At 37.1% G+C, this 21,607-nt stretch overlaps 1 long non-coding RNA gene and 1 pseudogene across 2 annotated transcripts; one reads left to right on the top strand and one right to left on the bottom strand.

The window, feature by feature from the left end:
* LOC139849035 (patellin-3-like) overlaps nt 1–21,607 on the bottom strand; it is a 79,244-nt pseudogene that overhangs the window by 50,742 nt on the left and 6,895 nt on the right.
* Nucleotides 254–17,991, top strand: LOC139847184 (uncharacterized). Of its 2 annotated transcripts, none has more exons than XR_011759356.1 (8): nt 254–463; nt 1,045–1,143; nt 1,235–1,291; nt 1,421–1,524; nt 17,037–17,164; nt 17,347–17,374; nt 17,548–17,668; nt 17,765–17,991. It is a non-coding gene; the product is annotated as an uncharacterized lncRNA (long non-coding RNA). The 2 variants fall into 2 exon arrangements; XR_011759357.1 differs by having other exon boundaries at nt 17,037–17,149.

Raw genomic sequence — 21,607 nt, forward strand, 5'->3', positions numbered from 1 at the left:
CTAATCTAAATCTAAATCTAAATCTAAATCTAAATCTAAATCTAAATTATATATAATAACAAACACATAAGAACTAATCCTAGCCATTAAATTCTAATTAGCCCCTAATTCTAGACCATTAAAATCTACACCTCATAATCTAAATTATTAACATTATTATGACTAAAATACCCTTCTAATTGGAAAAAAACCTGAATAAGATTAAAAGATAGGGTTTATGTAATTTTCACCCCATTCACTAATAGAAAGCTGAAGAACCCTAATCCCCTCTAAAGATACCCACGACAATCATCAATTGAATCAGCATATTATCAACAAATCGTTCCCTTTACGATGACTAAATTCAGCTTAGGGATTTCAAAATTATCTTTGAAGTCTATGAGAGAAATTGGGACCAATTGCGAATCGAATCGATTGCTGAAGATTATGCGAAATAAACGAACCCTGATATCTCTGAAATCGGGTAATCAATTCTTATTTCATATGTTTTTTAATCGATTATTAGTTTACTTATTAGCACATGAAGGAAGTATGTTTTTGAAGAAAGTATGGTTTCGATTTTGATCTTAATTATCCTATATTCACCCGAACCCCCAATTTCAGGTCTGAATCAGTTATGGGTTTCTTGTGTTATTTTTCCCCCTTCTACTCACTTCTGATCGCATAAAACTCCAAATTCAACTGTTGTTTAATTCTAAGTATTTTGGTCCACCAATTGTTTGATGAATTGCCTCTTAGAACACTGAAATTGTTGTCACTTGCTACTTTGCTGTGAACCCCTTTAGCCTACTACAATCTCGGGACCAACTTTTCTCCTTATAGATGATATTTAATGAGTTTTTTTTTTACTCAATACATGTTTTAAAGATTCAAATGTATATGAAAGATTTTACCTTTAACTCTGGAAACTAGCACCTAACTATGCCCTCTAATGAAATTTAATCAACCAATGCCCTCTAATGAGATTTAATCAACTGGGTATTTTATAGTTACCCTTCTACATGTCAATTTTTCGTCTTGCGTTGTTTAATGATCTCTTTGCAGCCTGACAGTATTCGCGTAATGGGGGACAAAGCAACTGCCCGAGAAACCATGAAGAACGCAGGTGTTCCAACTGTACCAGAAAGTGATGGTCTTTTATCGGTATTTTGATTAATTTATATGCCATTATGATTTAATATTTTCTGATTCCAAAGAACAGTCTTTTCACCAACATATTTCATTTTGTTAATAGAGCAATGAAGAAGGCATCGGGCTCGCTGACGAGATTGGCTTTCCTGTGATGATTAAGGTAAGATGTAATGTTTTAGTTGAACATATTTGTATAGTGATTCTGACCTTCTAAAACATTTTGTCGTGTTTAACGGTTTTGTTATAAATAGCTTTTTTTACTAATGCAATTACTTTGTAAGTATTTTAGACGGAAGGAGTTGGATTCGGCATAGTTCACAAGGAGTTATAAATATTTTCTCAATCTTGATCAACAAATCACAGTGGGCCAGTGCAACAACAAGAGCTGCAAAGGTACACTAAAAACCATTAGATTTTTACAGTTTATGTTTTTTGTTAAACGAAAAACCCATTGTATGTGGTATGTATTCTAATGAATTTTTTTTTCCAATTTGTGTGTATTGTTTAATAGTTTTTGTTATCGACATTATGGTTTGCATGAATAAGACTTAGGATTAGGAAAAATGAAGCATGTTGATGTGTAATTTCGTACTCTAAATTATTAGCTAAATACCTATCGATTATCACACAATACAGGCAACTATAACAAGTTCGTGTAGTAATTAAACAAGTATTTGACCAATTCGTTCCACAGAGAGCAGGTAATTGAAAACTTGAACTATTAATTATTCTAAGATTTAAAAGGGGAGTTTTGTTGTAAAACTGATTAAACGCGAAAGTAAATTAAACTTAACTCAATAAGAAACAAAGGTATCCACTTAGCTACAATTCCCTAGGCCAGGATTGCTCGGTTAAACTCGTTAAGTAAACAATTACAATGATGTGACACTGTATTTATCTGTCGATTCCTACAGTTTAAGACTAGCAACCTAAGTATAACTGTCGTTAACCTAGAGTTACTAATCAATTCACAATGGTATTACTCAAAATTATAATCTAACTTAGGTTGGTTTGGTGTCCCTTACAACCTCACAATTATTGCAACTAATTTCAAGCTCAACCACTATACGATTAATTTTATTATCGGTGTCCCTCATAAAATCTCACGTATTCCTAAATTATTCACGTTCCGTAATCTAGTAAAAGCTATTAATCAATTTAACTGTCGTTAGTTAATCAATAACTTCCGTGATCTAACAATCAATAAGCTTTAATAACGGTGGATCTTAGCTAGACATAAAATTGTGTAATTTTAATTAATTGTCGTTAACCAAAAGATCGCAATCCATCACCTAGGTTCATGCATCTAAGCGAATACTAAATATTTAGCTACTCATGGCAAAGCAAATAACAAATAAATAAGAAGAACAAATAAGCATGAACTTTGAATTGAATAAAGAACAAAATAATAAAAGTTAAATAAGAGATTAAACTAACCAAACTTGATGTAATAAATTAAACCCTTGCAAAACAATGTAGAAAAGCTAATAAATTCGTAATTAATGTTGCTGTAGGCTAAAATTCGGAATAAAAACTGCATAACCCTAAATTGGGGTAAAATTCGTCTATTTATAGAAGCAGGGAAAACAGCTGAAACCGACACGAGTCGCGATCCGCGACAACCCATCGCGAAACGCGATGAACCAGGACGCGACATAATGGCCTTAGACGCGACAGATTGATCAGTTTCACCCCTTTTCCATATCGCGTTCTGATGCACTTCATCACGTATCACGACGACCAAAACGCGACAAACCTCATCCTGAAGCGATGGAAACTGATTTTTTCACCCGAGGCACGTTTATCTTCAACTCTAACTTCGTTTTGGCTATATCTTCAATAAAAATCAACATTAATGAGCCAACGAACCATATCTTGACACTTTCTTCATTTTAAACTCAAATAACTCGATATCTTAATCAAAGTCTTCAAAATACCAGCAAATGGAACAAGATAACGCCCAAAGTATATGTATGAAAATGGCTTATCAAAATCCCCCACACTTGAACCTTGCTTGTCCTCAAGCAAGTCAATCTCGAACCAATAACTGTACGTATAATCTTCAACAAAATTTCACAAGATTCAAGCCTTCAAGTCAATCCTCCACAAGCTCTCGTACTCTTCATCTTTTCACGATTAAGCTTATTCTCTCACAAAACAATTTCTCACATTCCTGTCACTTGTAAAAACAACATACAAACCATCAAACGCACCCCCCTTCTTCCCTCAATTTTCATTAAAACACATTTCAAAAACAATATCCTAAGTGGCCATTATCGCAAACAAATTTTCATAAAACATTTTTTTTCTAGATCATGAATTGAGATGTAAAGACAATTGGGTTAAGAACTCAAACCTCACAAATTTCCACAACTTTTAATTCTCACTACAAACCTTTCTACAACTGTGTTTATTAATGAGGTAGGTATAACTCGGATAACAATTGGTGTAAAATGATTACAAATGGTAAAAACAATCTTACGTTATAGGGTTTAGTATTTGTAATCATGACCCTTATTCGCATCAAGATAGCCTACTAACAATATTTAAGGCGCTATTGCAAATACCAATACTTCACAATTTAATTAAAGATCCAGTTATAAATAGATTCATACCTGTGTTTATGTAGGGAAATCCGTTTAACTTTTTAACTCTCTTGATTCCATTTCATACTTATAATTTCTAAATATGCAAGCTATCCACATATTGGTCACATCTCTCTTATCCAAAGTACCCCGCAAAGGTAACTCTTCCCAAGGTCTAGTCTTACTAGGTATTTCCCACATCATGAGCCAAAGATGATCACTGCTGCATAGGTATGGGACGAGTACTTACAACCAAAACTACCTAAAGATGATCACCTTGCCTTGAAATAGTAACGTCCTTGACCCGTGTAGCGAACCTTCAACCAACCGATCCCAAACCGGAAAAAGGTCTTAGGTGGTTAGGTGATCTAGCACCCCAAAGGATCTATCGGCTCGAGTCTTAGAAACTACTACTTAAGCTCGGATCTCATAAGCATTCTTTTTTTTTTTTTTTTTTAAAATAATACTCTCTTTGAATGTCTTCCTCGTCTTCAATTTGTGACTTTGTAGAACCCGCAATGTATGATGTAGCGGATGGATAATGATGTGATCGATGATGATGAATGATTTGTTGTAGGAAGTCTTTAACTCATGACAATAAGCAATACCATTCACACCATAGTCAGCAACAACCACCCCTTAAAGGGTCCATTGGAGTCAGAGATTTGTGATTTTTCCTCTTCAAGCTTACATACCTAGCACTTATGAGTATAACACTTCTTTAAGAGAGTTAAAAAGCCATAAACACAAAATATGAAGCCATTTATATCCTAATCTCTAATTTAACCATTTTTCTCGCATTTTACCCTAAAGCCCTAAATACCGTTATTTTTCATTTTTGACACAAATAAGTTGCATTGTCATTTTTGAAACAAATACTAAACTAGATAAAATAAGATTAAATTTTAACATTTTTAACCAAATTTATCCAACATTTATCCCTTTTCAACTTTCACCTTTCATCAATTGTCTTTCCTCAAGCACTTATATACTCAAAATTCCTCAGTTATGGTCAAAAAGTTCATTAATAAATAATAAACCACAAACAATTTGCTTAAAACTAATAAACCTCACCGGCCAAAACCAAAAATTTCAAGTCAACCCCTAATCACTACGGGCGCTCTCATGGGTAAAACATCTCAATTGTAACCTTAAAAAGTTTAAAAATTATGACCACCTAGGCAATTAAAACATGCAAACATTTCAAAATCCGCGAGAATTTATCTCTCCCCCCACACTTAAGATCATGTAATGCCCTCATTTACATGAAATCAGATAAACAAAAATAAATTCGAGAGGACAAAATAGTGAAAAAGGGAAAAGAAAAAAAAATCCGGATTTTTAGATCCGTAGATCGCGGAAACACGGTGCACGATGGCGCTGAACTTACTGCCTGCATAAGAACATCGGCATCCACTCGATCACCAAAACATCATAATCAAGTAAGGTGCTGAACTTAATGCCAGACTTTAAAAAATTAAAGCATAACCACCGTGGAACCTGAAACGAAAACATACATACCACAACCATAACTAATGGGGTGCCACCACCACGGTACCAAAACGCCCCATTTAAAATCCAAAGTATTAAGTTTAAGACTAACAATTACAATCATCCTAATTAAGTTTACAGTCATCCAAAATAAAAAACAAATAAGCGAAATTAAAAAGTTTTGTTTTTCTTGTCACCACACGATCACCACCGCATCCAATCACCAAGGGTTATACCCTCCATAAGATCCATCAAAGATATGGAAAAAATACCTAAGTAATATTCTGTATTAATATTATAAATACAAAAACAAATCATGTAAATTGCACAATACATAATTATCAAAAATAATTATATCACTCTATGACGTATTATACATTGTGGAAAGAGTTTTATGAGTAAAGGTTTACTAATAAGTTCTATAGAAAGAGGAGAACTATTAGCTGTTCGAAAGGTTTGAGAACATGGTTGCCACATATGAGAGGGGAGGAGATCTGGATTCATAATGGTTGAAGAAGAACCTGTATCAAAAAAGGCGATAAGGGTTTGAGGTTTTGAATAGTGGGTAAATAATGGTTTTTCTATTTAAAATAAATATAATATTTTAAATTTAAATATTATTAATTGATCAATTTTAAAAAATAAATAATTATTAATATTAATATGGTTTTTTGTTAAATATTTTTATTTTAATATTTTAATATGTTTATAATTTGCTAACAAGTGATTAGTATGTAATTATTTAATATTATTATTAAATATTTGTTATTAATACCATCATAAGATCAATTAGTTTCCACAAGTTTGGAATGTATGAGACCATATCCTCCCAAACTGCCTGAGCTGCTGTGCGATCATACACCCGATAAGGACCTGTCGACTCCGGAGTCCATGGAATACGAGTGCCATAAGGAGTAAAGATGGTATTAGGAGAAACAAGCTCCATGTTGTGTCGATGCCAATCGTGATGATACACAACCTCACTAATGCCATATGCAATCTGACTTTCCGAGCGTGCTCGGGTTTCCTCATTATAAAGCTGCATATTACGCATTTGTTCCATTAAATTCCGGTTGGTAAACCGCTGACTCCCGACACCTTGACCTGCATCTTGACCACCCTCGGCCATCTCTTCATCCTCCTCTTGTGCCCCCTGCGCATCTCGGGGACGACGACGACGAACTCGGAATGGAATAACCTGGCCGTGTTCAATAAATATTACTCTTGCCCCTCGAAAAACATTTTCCCCTAACACAACCGCTTCAGTAACAATTCGTTCCATATCCGATCTATCAATTTCAAAAACCGACGCAATCCTCGTGATAAAGTGACCACCTCTAATCGGGCTTCCCGCAGAACGAAGTCCACTACCCTGATGTTTTAAAAAATAAGCCACTCCATAAGCAACCGAAGTAGGTGTCTTGGTTCGGAATTGGTTCACTTACCAAAGGTCCGGTAAAGAGACCTTCTCGTTCCCACTTCTTCGATGTGTAATAGTATGCGAAACCATTCGTTGAATTGCACGAAGAGCGAGATCCATGATGTTAACACAAGGACAGTTACTCGGGCTCCATTCAGAATCGGAAGCAATCTCCCCCCAAACTCTAGCTGCATCAAATTCACGAGGATCAATCATATCAATCACCCTTTCAGCACCCCAAAGATAATCTCGAAAACTAACTCGTGTGCGTTCTTCGTCGGTATAAATTCACAAACAAGTAGCCAACTGAAATAATGACATAGAGCGGTTAACCCCACCCAATCGAAAAGTCATAAACGTTGGATCATCAACGTTTTCAGGGTGAAGGTTCATCACATATGTAGCGTAAAATTCAATAACCAACTCCCGGTAAACTACTTCATGAATACCAAAGAAAGCAACCCAATCAGTATACACAGCACTTCGCCATTCCAACTGCAAATATTCCATAACCGTAGCATGTAAACCGCCTCGGTGCAAAACATTCCAATCAACCACCCGATGCGGTTCAAATTCTTTCCGAAGCAACTCTTGAACATCCGCCTTTCTTTGCTTAATAACCTCCGATCGACCATTAAACCTTAAATTCACATGTAATTCTGTTTGAGGAATTGGAGGTTGCGGGTGAACCTCCTGAGCTGCACCGGCTGCAGTACCGGAACTTGAAGCATCCCGAGCGTTACCACGTCCTCCTGTCTGAAAAACAAACACAATGATAACAAAAAGAGATATCCCAAAGGACATGTTAACGTTAGCGATAACCTGCATTCTTTCAAAAGTACACTTAAGGCACATAATGGCAATGGTCACTTAAAAATATTCTAAGAGCATAAATCATATAAAACTCAAACAACTATCATGCATTTAGAACCAATTTCTCAACTTTCATTAGTACAAAACCATGTAAGCAATTTCAAAACATGGACGTCAAATCAAGTCAACATACATCAATGCAATAACTTCATCCTCTCAACAAGATAGGTAACTATAACCAAATAAATCAACAATCAAAACATATAGTCATAGCATACATATCATCAACACATGATAAACACAATCCCAAAAGTCAACTGAGTCAAACCTAGTCAATCAAGTCAAAATCCCCAATTACACATAAACCCTAGAATTCAAAATCAAAATCTAGACAATTTAAGCATGAATTCATGGTAATTAAACTCAGCTAACAATCTTACAACATTCAAAACATATCAATTTAACTCACAAATTCACAACCCCAATTAATCATACCTAAGAACCCTAGAAATCAAAGACTGAAATTATAGAACAATAGGCATGAAAATCGAAGTAATAGCATGTTAAGCATACATAATCTTCAATAAAAATAGAACAATAACACATAAACACACCCCTACACTTGTTTTTCTCATAAACCCTAATGAAAATTGAAATTAAGCATGAGAAATAAAGAAAAACAAGCAAGAAGATGATAAATCATACCCTAGCCATGTTGTTAGTGTTGATTAGATGAAGATTCGTGAGTAAATCGAAGGTTTAATTGATGGATTATGGTGTATTGAGAGCAGAAAATTCGAGAGAGATAAAGAGAATTAAGTGGTGGTGATGAAAAAGGCTGTAACAGCGTATATATCCCAACCTGCTGGAACGCGTCGCGTTCCGCGACAGGGGGTCGCGTTTCGCGACAATTGTGATTCCCACGCGATTAACAAGCTTCAAACGTGACAACAAATGGGGTCCCGTACTGATCGATCCATCGCGTTCTGGGGGTGTTTGTCGCGTTCCGCGATTTTTTATTTATTATTTTTATTTATTTATTATTATTTTTTTTTCAGGCTTTATATTGTTTTTGGATTTTTCATTATATCTATCAAACAAATCAAAAATTCACACGAATACCTACAAAAACAAATAAAAATACAAAACTCTACATGAATTGATTTTTTAACGAGTCGTTTTCTCGACTCATCCCCATGCTCATGTGTCTTTCGGGTAGAGGGTGAGGTCCTCCCTCTCGGTGTTATCGAATGCCTCGTGATACAATTTTAACCGATGACCATTCACCTTAAAGCTTCTACCTTCGTTATCTAACAATTCTACGTGCCCGGCCGGAAAAGCTTTTTTCACCACGAATGGACCGAACCATCGTGACCTAAGCTTTCCGGCGGAGAATTTGAACTTAGATTGAAATAACAAAACTTTATCGCCCGGTTCAAATTCTTTTCTCATCTTCAAACGCGCATCATGCCATAACTTCGTTTTCTCCTTATAAATACGCGAATTCTCATAAGCATGGTTTCGCAATTCCTTAAGTTCATGAATTTGCAAAAACCGATGTTCTCCCGCTTCATTAAGGTCCGTATTACACTGTTTAAGTGCCCAATACGCCTTATGCTCCACTTCAACCGGCAAATGACACGCTTTTCCATAAACGAGACGGAATGGTGGGGTACCAATGGGCGTTTTATATGCAGTTCGAAATGCCCATAGCGCGTCATTCAACTTCCGGTTCCAAATCTTAGGATTGTTTTTCATCGTTCTTTCAAGAATGCGTTTTAGTGCGCGGTTAGTATTCTCAACTTGGCCACTCGTTTGAGGGTGGTAAGCCGTGGAGAAACGGTGGGTTACTCCATACTTCTTGAGCACCTTCTCGAGTAGTTGATTTGCAAAGTGCGTACCGCGATCACTAATCAAGGCCTTTGGAAGCCCGAAAAAAGAGATTTTTAAGGAAGTCAACGACGACTCTTGCGTCATTAGTGGGCAAAGCTTTGGCCTCGGCCCATTTTGACACGTAGTCAACCGCCACAAGGATGTATTTGCATTTGTTGGATGCGGGAAAGGGTCCCATGAAATCAATCCCCCAAATGCCAAATATCTCACAAACTTGAATACTCGTTTGGGGCATCTCATCTCTTTTGGAGATGTTTCCCGCCCTTTGGCAAGCGTCACAAGTTTTGATAAAGGCACTGGCATCTTTGAAAATGGTAGGCCAATAGAATCCCGAATCGAAGATTTTCTTAGCCGTATAATTAGCTCCAAGATGCCCACCCGTGAGTCCTTGGTGACAATGCTCTAGAATTTGTTGAGCTTCCTTCCCATGAACACAACGACGAATCACTTGATCCGCCCCAATTCGAAAAAGATGCGGGGCATCCCAAAAGTAAAACTTAATATCCGCAAAGAATTTCTTCTTTTGTTGGTAGGTTAGACCTTTGGAAAGAATGCCCGCGGCTAGATAATTAGCAATATCGGCGAACCAAGGAGTTTCGGATTCAATTTCGATACCCATAAGGGACTCATCAGGGAATGTATCATGAATGTCCGATTCATTGAGTTCCTCTAGGTTTGGATTTTCAAGACGAGATAAATGATCCGCTGCTAAATTTTCGGCACCCTTTTTATCCTTGATCTCAATGTCAAATTCTTGGAGAAGAAGAATCCAACGAATGAGTCTAGGCTTAGCATCTTGTTTGGAGAACAAGTACTTAAGGGCTGAATGATCGGTGTAAATGACCGTTTTAGACAACACCAAATATGACCTAAATTTATCAAACGCAAAGACGACCGCACGGAGCTCCTTTTCCGTGGTGGTATAATTTAATTGAGCCCCCGTAAGTGTCTTACTCGCGTAATAAATAGGTTTAAAGTGATTAACGTGGCGTTGACCTAAAACCGCGCCTAGCGCGAAATCACTAGCATCACACATAAGCTCGAAAGGATGTGACCAATCGGGAGATACCATGATAGGAGTATGTGTGAGCTTCTCTTTTAAGAAGTTGAAGGCGTTCTCGCATTCGATATTAAAGTCGAAAGGAACGTCCTTTCAAGGAGTTTAGTCAATGGTCGGGCAATCTTAGAAAAGTCCTTAATGAACCGTCTATAGAATCCCGCATGACCAAGAAAACTACGAATGGCTTTGACGTTTGTAGGTTTGGGAAGGCCCGAAATAACATCAATTTTGGCCTTATCAACCTCAATACCTGCACGAGAGATTTTGTGCCCTAAGACAATGCCTTCCTTCACCATGAAGTGGCATTTCTCCCAATTAAGAACAAGGTTTGATTCCTCGCACCTTTTGAGCACTTTTTCAAGATTAGCAAGACACGAATCAAAAGAGTCTCCAAAGACAGAAAAATCGTCCATGAAAACTTCCATGAAGTCCTCGATCATGTCATGAAAGATGGCGACCATACACCTTTGGAAGGTGCTCGGGGCATTGCATAGCCCGAATGGCATCCGCCGATAAGCAAAGGTACCGAAAGGAAAAGTAAATGTGGTTTTATCTTGGTCCTTCGGATCAATGGGGATTTGGAAGTAGCCTGAAAATCCATCTAGGAAGCAATAGAACTCCCTTCCCGCTAAACGCTCAAGCATTTGATCGATAAATGGAAGCGGGAAGTGGTCCTTCCTAGTGGCGTCGTTCAAACGACGATAATCTATACAAACTCTCCATCCCGTGACAGTACGAGTAGGGACAAGTTCGTCCTTCTCGTTGAGAACAACAGTCGTGCCCCCCTTTTTGGGCACAACTTGAACTGGGCTTACCCACGGGCTGTCTGAGATGGGATAAATTAACCCGACATCGAGCAATTTAACCACCTCTTTTTTAACGACCTCTTTCATATTCGGGTTTAGACGACGTTGCCTTTGTACCACGGGTTTAAAATCATCTTCCATTAGGATTCGATGAGTACAAAAGGCCGGATTGATGCCCGGTATGTCCGAGGTTTTCCAAGCTATTGCCCTTTTGTGGGATTTAAGAACGGAAACCAACCGACCCTTTTGGTCGCCGTTAAGTGTCGAAGAAATAATAACCGGCAATTGGGACGTACCTTGAAGATAAGCATATTCCATGTGAGGTGGAAGCTCCTTAAGCTCCAAGGTGGGCGGTTCTTCAAGAGATGTTTTGATACGGAATTCATTTTTCAATCGGATAGTTTCAAATGATTCCGATTCTTTAAGCTCATCCTCTTTAAGCAATTCCTCCAACTCAACTTTCGGGTCGAAGTCACCGTTGACTTCACCCATCATGATTACATCCGACGTGTCTACACTTAACAATTCCAGCAAATCATGCTCAACACAATCGTTAATAACATCAATAGCAAAACATTCATCATCGGTTGAAATAGGGTGTCTCATGGCTTTATTAATGTGACAAATCACCCTCTCATTCCCAACACCTAAGCTAAGTTGTTCTTTTTGAACGTGGATGATAGCATCCGCGGTGTTGAGGAATGGTCGATCTAAAATAATGGGCACCTTAGTGTCCTCTCTCATCTCTAAGATCACGAAATCAACTGGGAATACAAGTGACTCAACCTTTACCAATATGTCCTCGGCTATTCCAATGGGGGTATCAAAAGAGTGGTTCGCTAAGCGAATCCCCATTCTTGTAGGTTTCAAGTCTCCTAGGCCAAGTTTAAGATATAACGAATATGGCATAAGGTTAACACTAGCACCTAAGTCGGCAAGTGCATCGTACACTTTCGAATTACCCATAACACAAGGGATAAGAAAACTACCCGGGTCTCCCAATTTTGGAGGCATCTTGCTCTTTTTCAAGATGGCCGAACATTCCTTATGGAGGAATGTGGCGGATACCTCATGGTACTTACCTTTCTTGGAGATAAGATCTTTGAGAAACTTCCCATAGTTAGGCATCCCCTGGAGCACTTCCGCGAGTGGCATGTTCACGCTAATCTGTTTAATCATGTTTGCAAATTTCTGATATTGACTAGCGAGCTTATCCTTCTTTAATGCTCTCGGGTAAGGAATTGGTGCTTTGTATTCCTTCAACGGCGGTGATTTAGTTATGATCTCCGGCAGATCATCTTCCTTTTTCTCTTCGTCAGGCGACTTTTCTAACTCGGGCTCTTCCTCCTTTTGCTCCTCATTAATAGGTACCTGCAAAACATTAGAAGAAACAATAGGAGAAGACTTCCGGAGTCTCCTTGTTAATAACCAAACCACTTCGAGTGGTTATAGCATTTACGTGCTCATTCCTAGCAGGCACTTTGTTGTTGGGATTGGATTGTGTATTAGCTGGGAGAGCACCCGGTGGTCTCTCCGATAAAGATTGAGCAATACGCCCCACATCCCGTTCCAAGTTCTGAATCGAAGCCTGCTGATTTCTAACTTGCTGTTTTGTAGATTCCCCATCTTGCCTCAAAGCAGTGATACTTTCATCCGTTTTCATAATAAAACCCCGTAGCAATTCTTCCAAAGGAGGCATCTTATTTTCTGGCTGCTGAACTGGTGGCATAGGCTGCTGGAAATTCCTGGGTGGTGCTTGCTGATTTCTGTTATTAAACCCAGGCGGCCTGTACGGATATACCTTCTGATTGCCCTGATAAACCTGATTACCACTCTGATAATTGTTACCACCCATATTACTCGCCTGATTGAAAAGCTGTCTTCCACCCGGAAATTCACTAAGGGCAAAATCACCCTTCTTAACATAACCCAGATAATTAGCCTGTTCCTCCATTGACGCTTGATCACAATCTTTGGTTAGATGCGGTCTTTGGCAAAATTCACAACCCACTTTCATAGCGTGCATCTCTTTAGTCATTGACTCCATTTGTCTCTTAAAAATCGCAAGTTGAGCCTTAACTGCAGCAAGCTCGTCACTAGTTTCGGTACTAGCAACATAAGAAGAGCGAGAAAGATCTAATTCTTGATGTCAATCATACGAATGCGTGGCAGTATCTGAGATGATTTCATAAGTGTCATCCGGAGTCTTTTTCATCAAAGAACCACCTGCAGCAATACCAAGTTCTTTCCTTGTCGGCACATTAACACCTTTGTAGAAAATTTGGACCTTATTGAAGTTGTTCAACCCGTGTTGAGGACAATTTCGTAACATTTTTCCAAACCGTGTCCAAGCATCATAAAGTGTCTCATGTGGCTTCTGAATAAAATGATTAATTTCGCTCTGCAGTTGAGCGGCCTTTGCAGCTGGAAAGAAACGTTGCGAAAATTTATCTTCCATTGTAGCTCAACTATCAATTTCACCATCAGGCAATGAGTCTAACCAATCCTTGGCGTCATCTTTCAAAGACCAAGGAAAAACCCTCAAATAGATAACTGTGTCCGCGATATTTGCAATCTTGAACAAGTTGCAAATGCTTTTGAAGGAACGGAGATGCTCGAATGCATCCTCTTTCGGTGTACCTCTGAATTGGCATTGGTGAGTTATCATATTAAGAATCTGTCCTTTGACCTCAAAATCTGTGGTGACTGGTGGCTGCCTAATAGCATGTCCGTTACCAGCCCTTGTGGCTTTCATCAATGCTTCCATAGTCTGTCCTGCTGCTCCTTCAGCCATGTTAACTTCTTCCTTAATATACTCAAAATCCGGAATATACAAAGGTAACTCAGCGAAATCCTCGGCGATTTCCTGTTCTTCTTTAGCTTTGCTGCGTGTGTAGTAAACTCTAGACGGTTCCAGAGTTATTGGTACCTAACCTGTGATCACACCACAATAAAACCGCGCGTAAAATCAAACAAAAATAACAGAAAAGGAACTTTTGCAAGAATTGCTTCTCACAAAAGGATCGAATAATCAAAAGCTTAACCAAATTTCCAATAATTACACCGCTCCCCGGCAGCGGCGCCAAAAAGTTGATGTGTAATTTCGTACTCTAAATTATTAGCTAAATACCTATCGATTATCACACAATACAGGCAACTATAACCAGTTCGTGTAGTAATTAAACAAGTATTTGACCAATTCGTTCCACAGAGAGCAGGTAATTGAAAACTTGAACTATTAATTATTCTAAGATTTAAAAGGGGAGTTTTGTTGTAAAACTGATTAAACGCGAAAGTAAATTAAACTTAACTCAATAAGAAACAAAGGTATCCACTTGGCTACAATTCCCTAGGCTAGGATTGCTCGGTTAAACTCGTTAAGTAAACAATTACAATGATGTGACACTGTATTTATCTGTCGATTCTTACAGTTTAAGACTAGCAACCTAAGTATAACTGTCGTTAACCTAGAGTTACTAATCAATTCACAATGGTATTACTCAAAATTATAATCTAACTTAGGTTGGTTTGGTGTCCCTTACAACCTCACAATTATTGCAACTAATTTCAAGCTCAACCACTATACGATTAATTTTATTATCGGTGTCCCTCATAAAATCTCACGTATTCCTAAATTATTCACGTTCAATAATCTAGTAAAAGCTATTAATCAATTTAACTGTCGTTAGTTAATCAATAATTTCCGTGATCTAACAATCAATAAGCTTTAATAACGGTGGATCTTAGCTAGACATAAAATTGTGTAATTTTAATTAATTGTCGTTAACCAAAAGATCGCAATCCATCACCTAGGTTCATGCATCTAAGCGAATACTAAATATTTAGCTACTCATGGCAAAGCAAATAACAAATAAATAAGAAGAACAAATAAGCATGAACATTGAATTGAATAAATAACAAAATAATAATAAAAGTTAAATAAGAGATTAAACTAACCAAACTTGATGTAATAAATTAAACCCTTGCAAAATAATGTAGAAAAGCTAATAAATTCGTAATTAATGTTGCTGTAGGCTAAAATTCGGAATAAAAACTGCATAACCCTAAATTGGGGTAAATTTCGTCTAATTATAGAAGCAGGGAAAACAGCTGAAACGACCCGAGTCGCGATCCGCGACAACCCATCGCGAAACGCGATGAACCAGGACGCGACATAATGGCCTTAGACGCGACAGATTGATCAGTTTCACCCCTTTTCCATATCGCGTTCTGATGCACTTCATCACGTATCACGACGACCAAAACGCGACAAACCTCATCCTGAAGCGATGGAAACTGATTTTTTTACCCGAGGCACGTTTATTTTCAACTCTAACTTCGTTTTGGCTATATCTTCAATAAAAATCAACATTAATGAGCCAACGAACCATATCTTGACACTTTCTTCATTTTAAACTCAAATAACTCTATATCTTAACCAAAGTCTTCAAAATACCAGCAAATGGAACAAGATAACGCACAAAATATATGTATGAAAATGGCGTTATCACATGTGTAACCCATATTTGCTATGATGTGTAATATATCCATTTGCTATGCAATGCAATGCAAGTGACCCGTTTGCAAAAATACGTAGTCCACCTTTTAATATGAAAATGAATTGGCATTGACATTGACATTGACATTGACATTATATACCTATATCTAAAAGGTATAGTGAAAATGAATAGTACTATGTATATACCTATATCTAAAAGGTATAGTGAAAATGAATAGTACTATGTACAATAGTGAAAATGAATAGTACTATGTATATACCTATATCTAAAAGGTATAGTGAAAATGAATAGTACTATGTACATAGTACTATTCATTTTCACTATACCTTTCTCAATCTTAATCCCCTAACTTTCATTAAAATACAAATCGAACCCTCCACTTTATACGTATATTTTTTCCCAAACTTCACAAGCTTAACCCCCTAACTTTTATTAAAATACAAATCGAACCCCCACTTTACTAACTTTTTTTTTTTTACTAATATTCAATTTTCACAAACTTAGCCCCCTAACTTTTATTAAAATACAAATCGAACCCCCACTTTATACGTAAAGTTTTTTCAAATTTCACAAACTTAACCCTCTAACTTTTATTAAAATACAAATCGAACCACCACTTTACTAACTTTTTTTTTTTAAAAATAAAACCCGAACGCTAAAAGAAGCAACTTTCACAAAAAGAACAACCCTTCAATGTTATGTCGAAAAAAATTCTTTTTTACAAAATAGATCAAGACTTTTTTTTTTAACTCGCATTCAAAACGGAGCCCCCGGCGCGAAGCGAGGGCTCCACAACTAGTTTCTTCTATGACTCACTCACTGTTGAATGTACCTTTTAAATACTTAGTTAAATACACATGCTTTCCTTGAATATTCTGCACATGTCATTCAAATACAAATGGAGTATGGTTTAAGTATTTATTTCAATTAGAACTCTAAGATACCTGACGGGTGATGTAAACGGATAAATATAAATTAAGATGGATGTTTTACTTGCATCACTTTTAACTGGCTATAGCAGAACTCCATGGGGCAACTTTGTTGGCAATGATGGAAAAAAAAAAAATACTTAAAAGTAAATCATTAGTTTCTGTAATACTTTGTTTTGTTGACCATAAGAAAATCAATGTCTACTTCATTTTTGATGATCAGAATATCATATATACTTGTCAAATTGGGCTGATCTGGCGGGTTAGATAAACATCGAAGTGGGTAGTCTGTCTTTTCCAGTTACGCCCAAATAGTTTCTATTCGAAATTCATCATTTAGACTTTACAGCGAGAACTGTTAAACCATTCCTCTTTATGCTGGTTGTAGGTACTTGAATAATGCTTCGTGTGCTATATATAAAATGTTAAAATAGACATCACAGTTGCATGCAAAAAGAAGTGCACCGAGTTGAGGATGAAGAAGCCAAATTACTTCAGAAGGTCTTTACTCCTTCGGTAATTAATGAGACTGTATAATAATTACTTGCACAACATTTGTAACAGTAAATTAGTTTATATAACATATTGCTTAGAAGTTTGATTAGTGACACCTTTTAACATAGCTTATGTAAGATTTTTCTGATTTATTTTATCTTTGTTGATAACGTCTTTTTTTTTTTTTGCGAATCAAAATACAGGTGTAAATGCACATGGAAATAACTACAAGTACGTATATTCTTTATCTAACTTTAGACCCAAATTTGATGTTCATATTTTTTTTAGTAAATTGAGTTCACATTAACTCTGTTATATGTAGTATGCAGGGATCTACTCCAAAATATATAATCCAGTTTTAAAGTTCATCATTATTAAGAGTCTTCATTTTAACATATTGGCAGGTACCATTTTAAACCACCTCACCTTTTATGCTTTTCGAATCAAATGATGAGATTGAGTTTAAACGTCCCTCTGGTGATCGGTATAATTATGAAGGGCCAAACTACTCTATTGTTCTTACAGGTTTTTTTTTTTTTTTTTTTTTTTTCCTATGAGGTTTCAAGAGATGCCCATGAAAACCTGTATATAACTGTTCCTTATTTTCTTTTGTGTTTGTAGATTGCAAAATATTCATTAGATTGCATATGGTTCAGACATGCCAGATATGCATATACCTGCTGTGATCTTTAACTCAAAGATCTAAATATTTATGTCCACAAGGAAAACCTTTTCTGTAAGCTTTGTTGCATTCGAAAATTCATGTAACTACTGCTCTTAGTATTAATGCATTTGAAGGCATCTGATTCTTCTCTTAGTATTATTGCATTTGCATTTGCATTTGCAGGACTCAATGTGGGATTGTAAAATCAATTTTCTTAGCCCATGTATGAAAGATTGATATTTAGGTCACCAACAAAGATTATTGATATTTTACTAGAATGTCAAATATGACTCTCGGGCTTACTTTGCCGGCTCTTCAGTTAAAAATGGTACATTTTTACTCATTTTTTACTCAATTTACTTCACACAGTGATCTGGCACCATGACATGGCCCTCCACGTAGATAGGTATTAATTAGGTGAACTCCTTGATTTTTTGGTTATTTGTTTCTACTGTGTTCTAATTTACGGACTATTTATCATATAAAAAATAATAATACCTAATCCCTAAATAATTGATTTATTATCCTTAATATTCAATACCTCGTATCCTCTTTAGTAATTTCTATGACATCCACTGTTAACTATACTGAGTTCTTGAAATTAAATCGTGAACTCGTATAATTAGAGGGTTTTTAGTTGCTAGTGGATTCTTTTAATCAGTTAAGATCCTTTCAATCGAAGATTATATGCAACTATAGTTGCTAATGTATTTTTTCAATCAATTAAGATCCTTTCATCATAGTTTGATGTACATGCTGCTAGTAATCATGATCTTTCTTATAATATACTACATAATACATAATACATATTGGTATTTTAATAATTAATATTGTATTAATATTAAAAATAATAACGATAGTTAGTATAACATGGTTATGCCGTTCTTGGTTCGAGAAATCAACCGAAATCTTTGATTGTGTTATCCATTGACTAGAGAAATTTTGGGGAAGAAGGATAGTGTTGATATTTGAATGAGATTATATGGAAAAAATATATCTGGTTTCTAGAAATTAATACGGAGTAAATAATGAGTAGCAGTTAATTATCTACGTGGTAATGTCAATGTGCCATGTCATGATGACAACTAAGCGTGTGAAATTAATTGGGTGAAAAAATTGAGTGGGACTAGAATTACTCTTGTTAAAATGAGTAAGTGGATTATAAAGTATACCCGACAAGCGTTTAAATAATACGGAGTATAATTTTAGAAATCTTTTAAAAACTTCAACCTATACGTTATGATTGAATTAAGGTGAGTTTGACAACATATACAACTACAATTCATATGTAATATTTAGTTCTCATTAAAAAATCTTCTAAATCTTCTCTCTCATTTCGAAAACCAAAAAACCATTTCAACCACCACCTATTCCGTTCATACTCCCATTCCTCCGGCCAGTCCTCTGGTCGAAGACGATGTAATCCCAATGTCGAAGCCAAATGGTTCTTCGTTTACAAAGTCGAGTGAGAGTCGTGTTACCTCGTTTTTGATATTCAACTTTCCGGATTCTTGGTCTCGAGATGATTGTCGGAGAATATACGAGAACTATGGGGATCTCAATGACGTGTACTTTGCTCGGAAAAGATTGTCGAGTGGTCAACGCTTCGGGTACGTCAGATTTGGTGGCATTTCTGACATCGATTCATTCACAAAAGATCTAAACAACATTCAAGTCAACGGGAGGTGGATTCGTGCCTACAAGGCCATAGAGAGAAATGTTTCCAAAAGTGCTCGGGTTAATGGTCGAGTTTCTAACCTGACTGCAGAAGATTATGGTCGTGATTCCAAGCTGAAGATCGATGACTTTGATGATTTTCCTCATGCTCCTTGGAGTCGTGTTTCGTCAAACCCATCAATCCCGTCAAATCCAAATATTTGGGAAGGTAAATCCTTCGCAGATTCTCTTGCTGGATCTAACAAACAAACCAATTTATATCAGCACAGTAATACATACCGTATCGAGATTAAAGTCGGGGGTAAATGGATTGATTTTGACCTCCCGGAATCTGTGAACAATCATAAGCTGGTTTTCAGTTTTAACAAGGACCGATTTTCGTGGTCTCTGGTCGAAATAAATAAGTCCCGGTTCGATGATGGTGGCTCTGAGATTCAATCAGAACCAGTCAAGGGTTCTAATGTGGGTGCAAATTGTAGGTCCAATTTCAGAATGGGTCCAATTTCAGAACCAGACAATGAAGCGGGTGACAATGAAGCGTCTGGAATGGGTCCAATTTCAGAATCGTCTGATGTCCAGCCTAATAAGGGTGCAAATTGTGTTGAAGATGTGAAAGTTTATCAGAACGTTAAACCTACCACATATGTCGATGATGATGATGACGTTGAAGAAGGGGAGTTCACGCCGGTGGACTGTCATGATGATGATGACGTTGATGATGATGACGGTGATGATGATGATGACGTTGATTCTGGTACTCAGTCACCGGCCGTCGGCGATGAAGAAGGGAAGACAGAGACTTCACCTGATTGTCATGACCGAGACGTGGTTGAAGGTAAAGGCTTCGAGGATAGAGAAAGTTTGCCGGTTGATTCCGGTACTCAGTCGCCGGCCGTGGACTATCCTGCCTCGATTCCTCCACCTGAATTCAAATTAAAGGGTGACCCAACCGATGTTTCCCAATCATCGAGACCTCCTTTTGCGAACATCGAGGTTACAGGTAGAGAGTTCGAGGATAGAGAAAGCACGAGTGAAAGGTTCGATGTTGAAGGTACTGTTTTTGAGGATAGGGAAAGCACGCGTGACCCTGTTTCAGTTCCCCATCCGATTTCTTTTCAACAACAAACTGGGCCAGATTCTCATAATGGGCCAGATTCTTCAAGTGGATATAATCAGGCCACTAATGGAATGGACCTGGGCTCAGACGACCGCCACCTGAGTGACCCTAGCCCAATAGAAAAAGATTGTGATGATTTACATACCTCGGTAGCTCGCTTTCGTGTTAAAAGGAAAAAAACTCTTCCTTTGATCAAAAGTCACTTTATTAAACATGTGTGGGGTCGATGTAATATGAAGCGCAACCAACGTCGAGATAAATTCCGATGGCAAGACAGATACTTTATCGATAATGTGATGAATAACGCGGAGATGGTTTGTGGTTGTTGCTCGTGTTGCTCTTCTTGTGCGTCATCGGACTCAGAAACTTAGTTTTATTAGGTTTCGTTTCGTGTGTCTTTATTCTTCGTGATTGTGTGCCCCATATAGTCGTGTTTGTGTGTGCGTTCTAATTTTGTGGTTGTATGTAGGTTCGTGTTTTTCTAGCTCCTTGCTAGGTTTTCTCGTGTACTGTTCTTTGTATAATAATAAAAATTGCTTGCCTTTCAAAAAAAAAAAAAAAATATTTAGTTCTCATTGGCTTTACTACTATTTGAAAGTTCTTACTTATACCCTTCTTATCAGAAGATTCTTTATTTTTATCTTGAATTTTGTGTTTCAACAATGTTAAAAATTAATTTCATTACTATTTCAGCTTAATTTAAGTTGAGGATCCACCTCTCAAATAATGTGTAATACTCGATCATCACAAAATAGCTGATTGGATATTAAAGATATGTGAGGGTATAGATGGGCAAAAAAACCGGATCCAGATCCGATCCGGTGACCCGATCCGGAACCGGACAGAAGCAGAACCGGACACAGCAAAAACCGGATCCGGATCCGAGATCCGATCCGGTTCCAACCGGATCCAGATTTTCAAGAAAACCGGATTTTTTCCGGATATAAATCGGATTTTATCCGATCCGGTTTGGATCCGGATCCGGATCCGATCCGGTTTTTCAAAA

This window comes from Rutidosis leptorrhynchoides, chromosome 5 (genome assembly GCF_046630445.1).
Source record: "Rutidosis leptorrhynchoides isolate AG116_Rl617_1_P2 chromosome 5, CSIRO_AGI_Rlap_v1, whole genome shotgun sequence".
Taxonomy (NCBI): domain Eukaryota; kingdom Viridiplantae; phylum Streptophyta; class Magnoliopsida; order Asterales; family Asteraceae; genus Rutidosis; species Rutidosis leptorrhynchoides.